Source organism: Muscardinus avellanarius (genome assembly GCF_963383645.1).
Source record: "Muscardinus avellanarius genome assembly, chromosome: 2".
Classification (NCBI taxonomy): domain Eukaryota; kingdom Metazoa; phylum Chordata; class Mammalia; order Rodentia; family Gliridae; genus Muscardinus; species Muscardinus avellanarius.
Genome location: NC_137787.1, coordinates 83,297,242 through 83,310,339, shown reverse-complemented (window position 1 = coordinate 83,310,339; position 13,098 = coordinate 83,297,242).

The following is a 13,098-nucleotide window of genomic DNA, read 5'->3' as shown; positions in this document are numbered from 1 at the left end:
GGCCGCCCTGCCGCGCGCGAGGCCCCGCCGCTGCCGCCGCGGCACTCGCCTGGCTCGCGGACATCGCCGCCGCGTTGTCTGCGACGAGCCTCGCGGGCCACCGTCCTCCCCCAGCGCCTCGCGGGCGGCTGCGGCGGAGGGACCACGCGGGAGGGCGGGAGGAAGGGGCGGGGCGGGAGTGCGCAGGCGCGCGGCGGGGGCGGGGCGGGGCGGCGGAGCGGCGGGGCGGGAGTGCGCAGGCGCGCAGCCGGGGGGCGGGGCGGCGAGGCGGGAGTGCGCCGGCGCATGGCCTGGAGGGGCGTGGTCGAGGCCGGGAGCGCGCGCACGCCGGCTCTCGGCTTATTTGCATAAGTAGGCGGGCTGAAGCCGCTGGCTCTGAGTCCCGGGACCAGGCTAGGCTTGCTCAAGGTTGAGGCTGATAGTTTTGATTACCCTCTACAGGACCATAATGCAAACATGTAATTGTGCCCATCTCCAGCCCTTCAAGCAGAGACACACATTCCACCAGTGGCCTCATCACGTCTCGGCCCTCCGTGACTCGGTTCCAGAAGGGTCTTTGAGGGAAGCTTGAAAGCTTTCTCTTTCCGAACCTCTTATCTCTAGACATCCTGCTGAAAACGGTGGCCTTATCTTGGCAGTCCCCGTTTTATTGCTTCTTTTTTGCGCCTCAGGGCTCTTCCCTCTCCAATCTCGCCTATTTTCAGGTTTTGATCAAATCACTCCCCTTTTAAGAAGCTGTTAGTGGCCACAAAAGCTGGAGAATCCAACACCTGAGACAAGAGCTCACTGTTCTGCTCAGTACAGCCCCACTCGCCCTTTGCAGCTATGACTCATTATTCTGAATCTCCCTCCTACTAAATCGATGGCCAGATGTTCTCTCTGCCCTTCTAGTCTTCTTGCCTGCGCACTTTGAGCAGTCCGGTGCTATCCAAGTGCCACGCTGTACGCAGTGAAAGCCCTCTCTACCTGGGGATATTTTTGTTGACCACTACTGTATAAGTTAATCATTAGATAACTTGATGTCAGAGTTCTTGATCCGCGTGTTCTTTTTTAGCTAGAGGAGTTACTTGGCATCTCTAGGCCTCTATTCACATAGGTAAGGGCAGAGGATCGATCTCCGAGGCCTTTAATCCTAGGTCATTTGGTGACTGACCTGTTAGGACAAGAGGTGGGAAAAAGAATCTAGTACTGGTTACTTCTTTTCTTTCAAAAAAAAAAAAAAAAAAAAAAACAGAAACAGCTTTGTCCCTTTCTATTCTTTAAATGGTAAAGAATTTAAAAAAGAAAGTGGGAGATTTGTAAAAGGCATTTTGAAGTGTTGCCCTCCATCCCCACAGCTGAATAAAAATTAAAAATAAAAAAACTTACACCTTACCACCTGATTTCTCCTAGCCAAATGTTTACTATCTTATCTCAATATATGAGAAGTAATTTATTTGACATATTTACTACTTTATCTAAGTATGTAGAGAAGTTATTTATTTGACATCTTTTGGGACTTATGTTAAAAGACCAAACTTTAGAGGTGACATTAACAAAGGGAAAGAAAATCATTATAGTGATCCATACTAAAGTATGAATTATATGTCTGGATTTAACAAAATACTCTATAGGCTGTTTAAAAATAATATTTTATTTTAAATATTTGGATAACCAATTTGCACAACTTTTTTTGTATGTGTGGTACTGGGGTTCCTGGAAACCTTTCTACCTCCAGGCTACACTCCCATACCTAGTTTTTTATATTGTTATTTGGAAACAGGGTCTCTTAAGCCAGAGAGGCTGGCTTCAAACCTGTGTGATCCTCCTGTCTCTGCCTCCCAAGCGCGGTATTACAAGCGTGCACCACCATGCCTGGCTGCACAACTTTTTAATATTTCCATCCTTGTTTGCTGTAGATAATGCTTTGGCAGCTCTGAGACATTTTACAAAGTCCCATCTCTGTCAGACACTTATTAACTTATAAAGTGAGGGCTTCTACCCCCCACCCCACCCCATACTGGGGAGTGAACCCAGAAGCGCTCTATCGCTGAGCTACCTTATCAGCCCTTTTCATTTTTTGAGACTGGTTCTCTAGAACTTGCCCAGGCTGGCCTCAAACTTGTGATCCTACTGCCTCAGTCTTCCAAAGCTGGGATTTATAGGCATGCACCACTGTGCCTGGTAGGGTTTCAAATTTCATATTAAGGAAATAGCTTCTCATATTATTTTCCAAATATCTCTCGAGAGAGAGAGAGAGAGAGAGAGAGAGAGAAGAGAAGAGAAGAGAAGAGAAGAGAAGAGAAGAGAGAGATAGATTAGCAATCAGGGAGATGCAAATCAAAACTACACTGAGATTTCATATAATTCCAATCAGAATGGCAATCATCAAAAAGTCAAATAACAATAAATGTTGGCAAGAAAGTGGGGGGAAATTGGAAGTCTTCCACACTCTTGGTGTGATTGCAAACTACTTCAGCCACTATGGGGATCAGTGTAGAGATTCCTTAGAAAACTGAGAATGAGCCCCCGGCGTGGTGGCGCACCCTTGTAATCCCGGCGCTTGGGAGGCGGAGACAGGAGGATCAAGCAGGTTCGAAGCCAGCCGCGCTGGCTTAAGAGACTCTGTTTCCAAAATTAAAAAATAGGTCTGGGAGTGTAGTCCAGAGGTAGATGGTTTTCCAGGAACCGCAGTACCACCAAAAGAAAAAAAAAAAAGAAAAGAAAAGAAAACTGAGAATGAATTCACCACATAATCTGGCTATACCGCTCCTGGGTATCTTTCTAAAGAGGTTGAAACTTGAAAACTATAGTAATATATGCATACCCATGCTCATAGCACCACAATTCACAGTAGCCAAATTATGGAACCAACCCAGGTATCCATGAACAGATGAATGAATTACAAAATAATGGGAAATACACACAATGGAACTCTACTCAGCAATAAAGAATAACAAAATTATGTCATTTGCAAAAAAAATATTGGAAGGACTTTAGAACATTATATTAAGTGAGATTAGTCAATCACAGAAAATAAAAGATGGCATGTTTTCTCAAATATGTGCAAACTAGGGAGAATTGGGATACCAGAAGGACGCCTGATAATGGAGGAGAAACTTCCGTGAAGCCAGGGAAGAGGAGAAAGAAGAGTGAGATTCAATGGAGATACTACCACCAACCATGTGTATATATGTGAATATACCAATGTCAATCCCAGTACTCTGCATTGGAATGGGGGGAAATAAAGAGGTGGGGGGCACCAAGTTCTGTGTGCATGTAGGTCACTGTCAACATGATTTACATTATGATGTGATATTATAATGTACCAATAAAAGCACATAAAAGGCCAGGCATAGTGGTGCACGTTTGTAATCCCCGTGCTTGGGAGGCTGACACAGGAGGATCACACAGGTTCGAAGCCAGCTTCAGCTATTTAGTGAGGCTCTCAACAACTTAGTGAGACCCTGTTTCCAAATAAAATATAAAATAGGTCTGGGAGTATAGCCCGGAGGTAGAAAACTTCTGGGTTCCACCCCCAGTACCACCAAAAATAAAAATAAAAAATAAAATAAAAAATAAAAAAGAGAGTGAATAAAGTAACCAGGCATGGTGATGCATGCCTATAATCCTAGTACTCTGAAAGGTGAGACAGAAGGATCACAGGTTCAAGGCCAGCCTCAACAACTTAGCAAGATCTTGTTTCAGAATAACAAGTAAAAAGGGCTGGGGTATAGCTTTGAGGTAGAATACTTCTGAGTTGTATTCCCAGTATAGAGAGAAAGGAAGAGGGAAGAGAGAGAGAGAGAGAGAGAGAGAGAGAATGGATGAATAAATTTACTTACTACAATCTTGGCTGACTATATGATCCACAGGCAAAATACAAATTTGAAACATCTGAGGATGTAATTGGGAACTTTGGGTGAGTGATGTGAAGATACTTGTAAAAAAAAAACGAAAAAGACTCCTGAGAACTGTTAAAGCCTAACTTATCAATGACTATAGTGATGTGCAAAATGTTATTGGAAAGAATATAATTGTCTGAATTTATCCTTCTACTATTAACAATAAAAACACTTGGTACAATACAACAAGCAACTGTTTTCAGATATTAGAAAACACACAGCTGTGGACTATGAGCCCTTATAAATCGGAAACAAAAACAAACTGAGTTTTGCTATTGCCTGAACTTCCTGCCTGGAAGCAACCCACAGCCAATTACACAAGGAGCGGGAACCCAAATAAGAGTAGGGCCATCTCTTAGAGTGAAGACACAGATCCGTATTCCCAGATATCAAAGTGTCTGCAATCTGTGAAGCCCAGTAACTGAAAAGAGGAAGCTACGCAGAGTAAAACTCTGGAGACAGGCACAGGACCACTGAGTAGTCTTTGGCTGTGTTGAGTCTCTACTGGTATAGTATGAAACCACAGAAGGCTGGCCAACAACAATTTCTGAGTTAAAAACAAGTACAAGGGAACTATAAAACAAATAGTTCCAGAGATTACAAAGGGTCAGGAATTATTTGAGTTCCTTTCAGCCAGACAGAACTCACTAATATATAGAACATTCAACAGACACTCCAGAGACCTTAGAAGACAAACTAAATCAGCCTCAGGATAAGTCCTACTTTAGACCAGTCCTGAAGGAATCTGAAAACAAACCTTGAAAGGGCCAAATGAATCCACAATTGCCCTTGGAAACAAGTACAATATTCTTTAATTAAAAGAATACAAGATCAAGTCGTCAACATTATAAAATTGACAGTGTCACAGATTCAATAAAAACTTACTGGACATGAAAGGAAACAGAAACAGATGCAAGTACAGAGAAACCTGGTGATTGCACCAAACCCATAGCAAGTTATTGCTGGAGCCAGGCTTAGAATCTAGGTGAGGGTTGGAGTCCACACGGTAACCATCATGCTCACCTGCATGTTGTATGAAAGGACACAAGATGTTTCTTTCCACAGTCCATTTTCCTCAGTGGAACTGTGCTGGTGACAAAAGAGGTTGCACTGCTAGTGAACGACTATAATTCTTGCATTTGGTAGTTTGAGATTGTTGGTTGAAATGCTTTGATCATTGAGGTAGCCTTATCTAATGCCTTTCTGATAACTAAGATACTGTCCAGTCAACATTTATTGTATTCCAGGCATTGTTTTGTATGCTTCAGGTGACAGCCTACTTTAAGGTTATTTAATAGTAAGGTATGATGGTGCACGCTTGTAATCCAGTACTTAGGAGGCTGAGATAGGATTGCAGGTTAAAGGCCAGCCTCAGCAATTTAGTGAGGCTCTCCACAACTGAGACCCTGTTTCAAAATAAAAAATAAAAAAATAAGGCTGGCGGCATAGCTCAGAGTTAGAATGCCCCTGGGTTCAATACAGTATCACACCCCCAAAACAAGCATTTGATATATGTATTTTTAAATAAATATATATTAAGATACATACAAATAATATATGTATTTTTAAATAAAAGCACTTTAGAGAAAAAAAGTTATTATGAGATTTGGTTTCCTCATTAGTAGTTAAGGAAAATCAACTACATCTAATAATCCATGCCCTGTGTTCTTTCCAGGGTGTTCAGATGGATTAAATGTGATCATATTTGTGAAATAACTTTGTTGTAATAAGTCACCATATAATTCTAATGTAATGATAATAATCAATATAGGATATGTTTCTTTTGAACTTTTTTTTGGTCCTGGAGACTAAACCCAGTAGTATTCTACTTCTGAGCTATAGCCCCAGCCCTTTTATTTTGAACCAGGGTCTCCCTATCTTGCTGAGGCTGGCCTTTAACCTGCCATCCTCCTGTCTCAGCATCCCAAGTACTGGAATTACAGGTGTGTGCCACCAGATCCAGCTTCTTTTGAACTTCTTGTACAGTGACACGAGAGAAAATTCAGGTTTCAGTCCAAGTTATACATGGACTATTGACCCTGATTACATGAAATATCCTCATAACCTATGTGCCATATGCCACCCACAGAGTTCTTGTGGGTACAGGATAGCTTTGGAATCATTTAGAGGTGTGTTGGAAAAATAAAGTTCATCTATATTTTTATACTGTATTCAAATCCATTTCACACACCATTTTCCTAATATATCCCACTCTGTATGTGGTGTGTGTGTGTGTGTGTGTGTGTGTGTGTGTGTGTGTGTAACTTGCACATTCTTTCCTCACACTTTGTGATCGATCATGGTACCTAGCAGAGTATTCAGGAAATAGTCAATTAATTGAAACTTTTTTTAGGGCAAATATTTAGACGTCTTCTCCCCATATAACAGCAATATACCCAATGATTTCTAATACTTCTTCAATATATCTTTAGAATAATATAAAGGAAAGGTATAACACTGGTTTCAGTTTTCTTCATTTATTGTATAAAAGAAAAAAATTAATGCAGTTGTTTTGTACACATTTAAATTCCATAAAACAAATCCATAGAAATTAGGAGACTGTATGCATGCACTCTGCATTTCTTTGTTAAATGTCTTTGTTCACAAAAATAACACCACATTTTTTTGAAGCCACTAAAGCAGAGGGAGAACAAAACATGCAGCACTGTACACATTTGCATAGTATATTTTACCCAGCATGCCTTGTAGAATCCTACACATACCTATTTAAGAAAATAAAAGGGGATAAATTGTCAAAATAACAAATTTAAAGAAAGGAAAATATTATATGACAAAGGCATTCCCTTTCCCCCACTTTATCACTGGGGATATAGCAATAGCCTGGGATATCAACAGCCCTCAGAATAATAGGGAAAACCTTTTTACATTGTTTTTCCATATTTATTTTTAATATGCTTTATAGTAATAACTTAAATTTTTATTCCCTCCCACCGCCCCTTCAAAAACAAAGCTTAATTGGCTCTAACTTATGTTTCAAAATTGTATCTAGTACAAAAGAAATGAAAGAATCCCTAACCAATATTTTTTCACTGGGACATCTTTATTGATCATTCTACCTTGAGGCTGTGAAAAACATAAAAAATTTCAAACATATCCAAAATTCAGAGGAGCCCTATGAGCTCACTTGTTCATAGGGCTGTGACATTTTGTAATTGTTATTAAAGGAGAGGAAATAAGAACAGAAAATATAGTATGAGTCTTATCACAAAATAAAATTTAATAAATTTTATGGAAAGAAATGAAATAAATTACATCCACAGATTGCAAGGCTATGAAATAGATTGCTGGAAAATATCAAGCAGCAGATAAAAAGATGGTAGATGAAATAAATCTGATAAAACATAGAACTAAATCTATATACTTTTAAAAATAGGACTGCCAAATTCAACAGTGGATTTCATTGTAAGTTTGTGCTATAACAAATGTGCTTCTTTCTCCTCAATCTATTTTCTTATTATTGGCAAAATATATATATTTTATAATTTTATACTGTACAATATATATTTTTGCTACATTATTTATTTTTCTACTGCTAATGCAGAAGTAACAACATAGATTTATTTTGGCAATAAAATGCTTTCATTTTAATAACGTCCCAGAAAATATCGTAAGGCATATGAAAAATAGTATGCAACAATATAGCGTTAATGATCCCGTGTCTTCAATACATCCCTTATGCATACAGAATTCACACTGATTTCAGTTAAAAGTGTGTGAAAGTGGCATGCAAGTAGGGCAAGGGAGGCCCCTACATAAAGATAGACATAGCCATTTGTTGAGAAAGTCCAGTGTTCAAAACATAACCAAGAACACTTACAAAATACTGAAAAAGCAAGAGGCCAGCCACTTTTAGTTCTTCATTCCCATTTTAGATCTTTGTAATTTTCAAATGAGGAACTATCAGTGTGTTCCCCAAGCCACTTTTAAATTCATTAATAACATTCTCTACCATCTTTTTGCAAACATTTTACATCCACCCAAAGAAGCAAAAGGAAGTTTCATATGAAACTATGACTTTTCAAAACTCAATGCCAGTCACCCCTTTTATATATTTTTCATAGCAAGTGGGAGTTACAGCCCTTAATTAAGATAATCTAATGAGATGCTTTCTAATCTTCCCATAACACCTCAGTTACATGCAGCATTTGGTATTAAATCATCCACAAGTAAATAAGAGACAGTTGCTATCAAGGATGTATTTCGTTGGACGAACCCTTTTAATAAAAGAAACATCTGAAAAATAATTTTTAAATGCCACAGCTCTGCCTACCCATATTTACCAATTTTACTACTTTGGTTTAACCTGATTGCTTAACTCAACAAGAAAAGAGTTAATTTTGTTGTCTAACTGCTCTTGTATTGATTGTTTTGATTATGAATATCATTTAAAAGGAATTTAAATGTTCTCTGCTGCGTAGGCACAGCTTGAGTAAGTAACTTAGGAACCGTTCCGATAGTATTTAAAGATATAAGAAACTATGAAGCAGATTACATAATTTCCTGTAAGATTTTCATTCATACAGTCATTTAAGAATTAGTTTTATATAATTTAAAAAAGAACCAACATGCAACATTGTCATGAAAGACAAAGATAGAAATATAAAAAGAGTAAGGGTTACATATGCATTTGTTTGAAACACTGATATGAAGTTTATTCCAATTACATGGGAACCCAAGATAATGTATATCCTTACCCAGTAAGTGGCTAAGGCATGCTCTTGGTGTCCACAGAGATCAAGGATCGACCCAATTTGAATTCGCAAACCAGCTGCATTTAAAATCAAGTCTTTAGAACTAGTCTATTTTAAACCTAGAGCTAGAGATTATAATATATTTCACACAAAGATAATTTCTTTGTAGTTCATTTTGTTCCCTATGCTGACTTATTTGTTAAATTAACTTCCCCTCATGAGAAAATGTGAACCAATTCAGATCAATTCAAATAAAACTTCATAAACATGGAAGAAATGAAAGAGCATTTTGGAAAGAATTTAAAATCTAAAGGGAAGGCAATATTTTACACTATGCATTTAGCTTTATAGCAAGGTTAACAGTAAAAGAAATTTGATCACTAGTTCTTGCCAAGAATTTTTTCTCTTTCAAGACATTCTTCTTCAGAGAAGAGGTAGTATAAATATCAATATATAGGGGAAATTCCATAGTGGTATTGTTTTGTTTTTTAGCAAGTACCAAAATAAAATTGTGTAACTAAGAAAATATTCTAGCATGCAAATTAAGGTTGCCTAGAAACATTCCCAACTGACACACATCCTGGGTCTCAGCAATACTTTGTGATATGTTCATTGAAAGAGTTTAAATTTGCAAACACCCTTTCGCCAGAATTTTCTTCTCCCACTCTTTTTCTCTACCCCTACTTTCTATTATGAAGTTTAAGGCCCCCACACAAAAGACAAGTTCAAGTATGCAGGTATGAAAAGAGGTTAACATCCCAAAAATACATTTCGCAAACAACAATAATAATTAGAATAAATAACAAATTATTTAAAGGGACCAAATAATTGTCTCAGAATTTGTTTCACATTTTAAAAATTCTTTTCTTTAAGGATTAAATGCAATGACCTGTAAAGTCACAAAATTAAGACTCTCTTAATAGGAAAGGCCATTAATCTAAATGGCTAACAATTTCAATCTTCTTTCCAATAGAACAGTATAAATCTAAGAATCATCAATCATTTATAAACATGTCTAAGCGTTGCTTTAAATATTGTAGTAAACAAGATAATACTGTTGAATATAATATTGAAGTCACATTATAGCTTTGAGAATTAATATCAGGATTGACAAATCGCATCCTTTTTTTTTCCCAGGACTACATTTCCACATCGTCACACGAGTCTTCACTGTTACATATCTGCTGACTGAAATTGCAGAATTCTAATATGTGGTTTATACTACAAGTTAAAACAGCTTCAAGATATTATAAGTCTTGCTTTTCCTACTTATGATCAATTGCTACTTTAAATGAGAATAAATAAAAACAAAGTATTTGTGGAATACGTATTTTCCAAAGGTGCCTGGTGTGCTTCACAAAAATAAAACTTTTTGCTAGTATATATCTGAATTTTAGTATCATTTACACAGAAAGTCTAAAGTTAGAAAAAAAAGAAGATTCATATCTCTAATTCATTTGGAGAAGATAAACTTAGCACAGAAGAAAGATGAAAGAATATGCAAAATTAAAGTAAATTTTTAAATATATTCCTTAAGATAAATAGACATCTTACCCTTTCCAAGGTTGTTAGCTTTTGAATAAGAATGCAAAGCAAAACAGGTATGGACATTTGATGGTAAATGATAGCTTGGTTTTGTGCACAGATATTGAATGGGCCTCCCTCTTTATTGGTATTACATCAAAGACCAGAAACAAGGCTTTGAGAGGCTTTCAAAATAAGTGACTTTTTAAAAGTTGAAAGAAAATGGTAATCTTGTTGACTAGGAAATATATGTAAATGCTGTTACAGCTACCTGCCATAAAATGTAAATATCTTAAAGTAGTTAAATGACCAGATTCCTAAGGCTACTACAGAAAAAGCTGAACAGCTGTCTAGTCTAAATTTATACACCTTGGTGCACTCTTTGCAATTAAATACTTTAATGCGCACAAACAAGAAACCAGTAAAGCATATAGAAAAATGTTTTGGCTAATGTTTTCTTTCTCATGCAAATATGTGCTGTACATGTAATAAATATATTTTTATTTGCTGGAAAATGCTCTCTTATGTTCTAACAAAATATTCAGTAATGGCAGGTTATATATATTTTTTTTTCAAAGAGCCTAATGGCTATAGCTCTTTTAAATGTCTTAACTCAAAGTTCTGGAAGCTTCACTAGATGACAAAAGCACTTCACAAGCCAGTATCACATATTCACTTTTAAAATTTACTGAGCCCATGTTTAATTGTATCAGATTACTGAGATGACTTAGGAATTACAGGCATCCTCATCATCAGCGTAACAGGTTCATAATGGGGTACACAGGGCGAACACGAAGGAAGAGTATGTGGTGAGGTTATGATGGGGTTCAAGTTAAGTACAACCAATCAGGAACAGGAAGCATTTTCTCCACCAGGAAAATGACTGAACTGGTGTGTAAGCACTGAAAATTTGGGGTGAAAGGAGATAATATAAAATTAATTATTCTTGTTTTTTAAAAAATAGGCTTAATGAAAAAAATAGGATTTATGGCATGTCCCAGTAGAAAAGGAATTTTATGCCTGGGTTTTATTAGCATTTTAGAAAATGCACACGTTGTGGAATTTTAGAACAAGAGTCTTTTCATAAAGATATTTGTGTCTTGCATAAAAGGATCAATTTCAAACCAGGCATGGTGGTGCACACCTGTAATCCTTGTACTTGGGAGGCTGGGACAGAAGGAACATAGGTTCCAGGCCAGCCTCAGCAACTTAGTGAGGCCCTCAGCAACTTAGCAAGACTGTTTCAAAATAAAAAATAAAATAGGACTAAGGGCATAGTTTAGACGTAGAATGCCCCTGAGTTCAATCCCTAGTACCACAAAAAGTGGGTAAATGTCAATAATATATTGGATTACAGGGAATCTAAGGATTCCTTGATAAAATAAGACATAGGTCACCAATTCCATATTTATAGTCATTGGAAAAACTATAAATGATAAGTGATGAGGGTGTTGACTAGAAATAACGTAGCTCACTTTCCAAGTTCTTTATAATTGTTTGCATGAAAAATGCTATAATTTTAGTGAACAATTAAATGCTGGATTTGTGATTTATTTTTTACTGCAAGCTTTTGTGTGTGTGTGGTACTGGGGACTGAACCTCGGTACGTTCTACCTCTGAGCCACACCCACAGCCCTGTTTTTTATTCTTTATTTTGAAACAGGGACTCACTACCTTGAGAAAGGCCTCACTAAGTAGCTGAGGCTGGCTGCCAACCTGCCATCCTTCTGTCTCAACTTCCCAAGTACCGTGATTACAAACTTGAGCCACCAGGCCTGGCTTACCGCAAGCTTTTAAATTCATCATTTGTTTTTAACTTTTTCCAGTTAGTCATTTTGTCAAAACACACTTTCAAAGTGTCCACAGAAAACAAAATTCTTAGCATTAGCATGACTTTAAAAATTTGGTGAAGGGCTGCAATGTTTAGATATTCAAAACCAGAGACTGAGTGAAGCAAGGGAAAGCTACTCAATTGCACTGGCAGGAGACGCTGACCCCCTGTCTGTATTAAGGGGGTAGATGATCTCCCATGTGGAGAGGTTTAGCCTTGCACTCAGCAGGATGTGGACTGCGCTCTTGCCATCTGACTTCAGATCCCTAGATGTAGGCAGTTGTGCTCAGATTGATTAAAGAAGAAACAACACCTCATTTCCCATTGCTTATACCAGCTATGCTTTGACTTTTCTTTGCTATTCTTTCTCACTGCTGAAAGTTTTTGAGGTTGTTTTGTTTTGTTTTGTTATTGTTTTTGTTTGGCCAACTTCAAACAAGCTAACAGTACTGACTAAACAGAAAGCAAAACACTTTAAACACAACAGCTGTGCCTGGAAAGAAATAAAAATATTAAAATCTGAGATTGTATCATTTCTGCATTAAGATTTCTGAGATTTTTTGGCATTATCAATACATTTGGTAAGTTTGAAAACCCATTCTGGCAATATTAACATATATTAAAATGTTTATACATTCCATCTTTAAGTGTAAATTTAGCTTCTAGCATATAAATAGCTAGTTTTGACTCCTATTGGCATTTTGATTTTCTTATTAGATTTTTTTTTCTGAGTTTTCAATTGATTGCAACATGCTCAAGTAGACTTTCTAGTCAATTCACCCAAATTCCAACAGGAATTGGTTTATAAATTGGTTCCAACTGGAACTGGTCATTTGGAATTTCCAGCATGGGAAATTATTTTATATGTGCCTTGTTAAGTACCCTAAATTACAAATTGATGTGTCTAACTCTATGAAGAAAACAAAAGGTACTGTTATCATGTAAATGTTGCACTTAAAAATATCTATATGATTGGGCATCTAATATCCATCTAGTCTCAAGGGCATAATGTACATTTTTTTTGCCCCTTACTTAGCATTAAATGACAGCAGCCCAGAAGCACAGTGAATACTGTGCTGTGCTTGCCAAGTTAAGATGATTGGTTTATCCTAGCAGTGCTATGGCAAATTGTCAACAGATGAATATA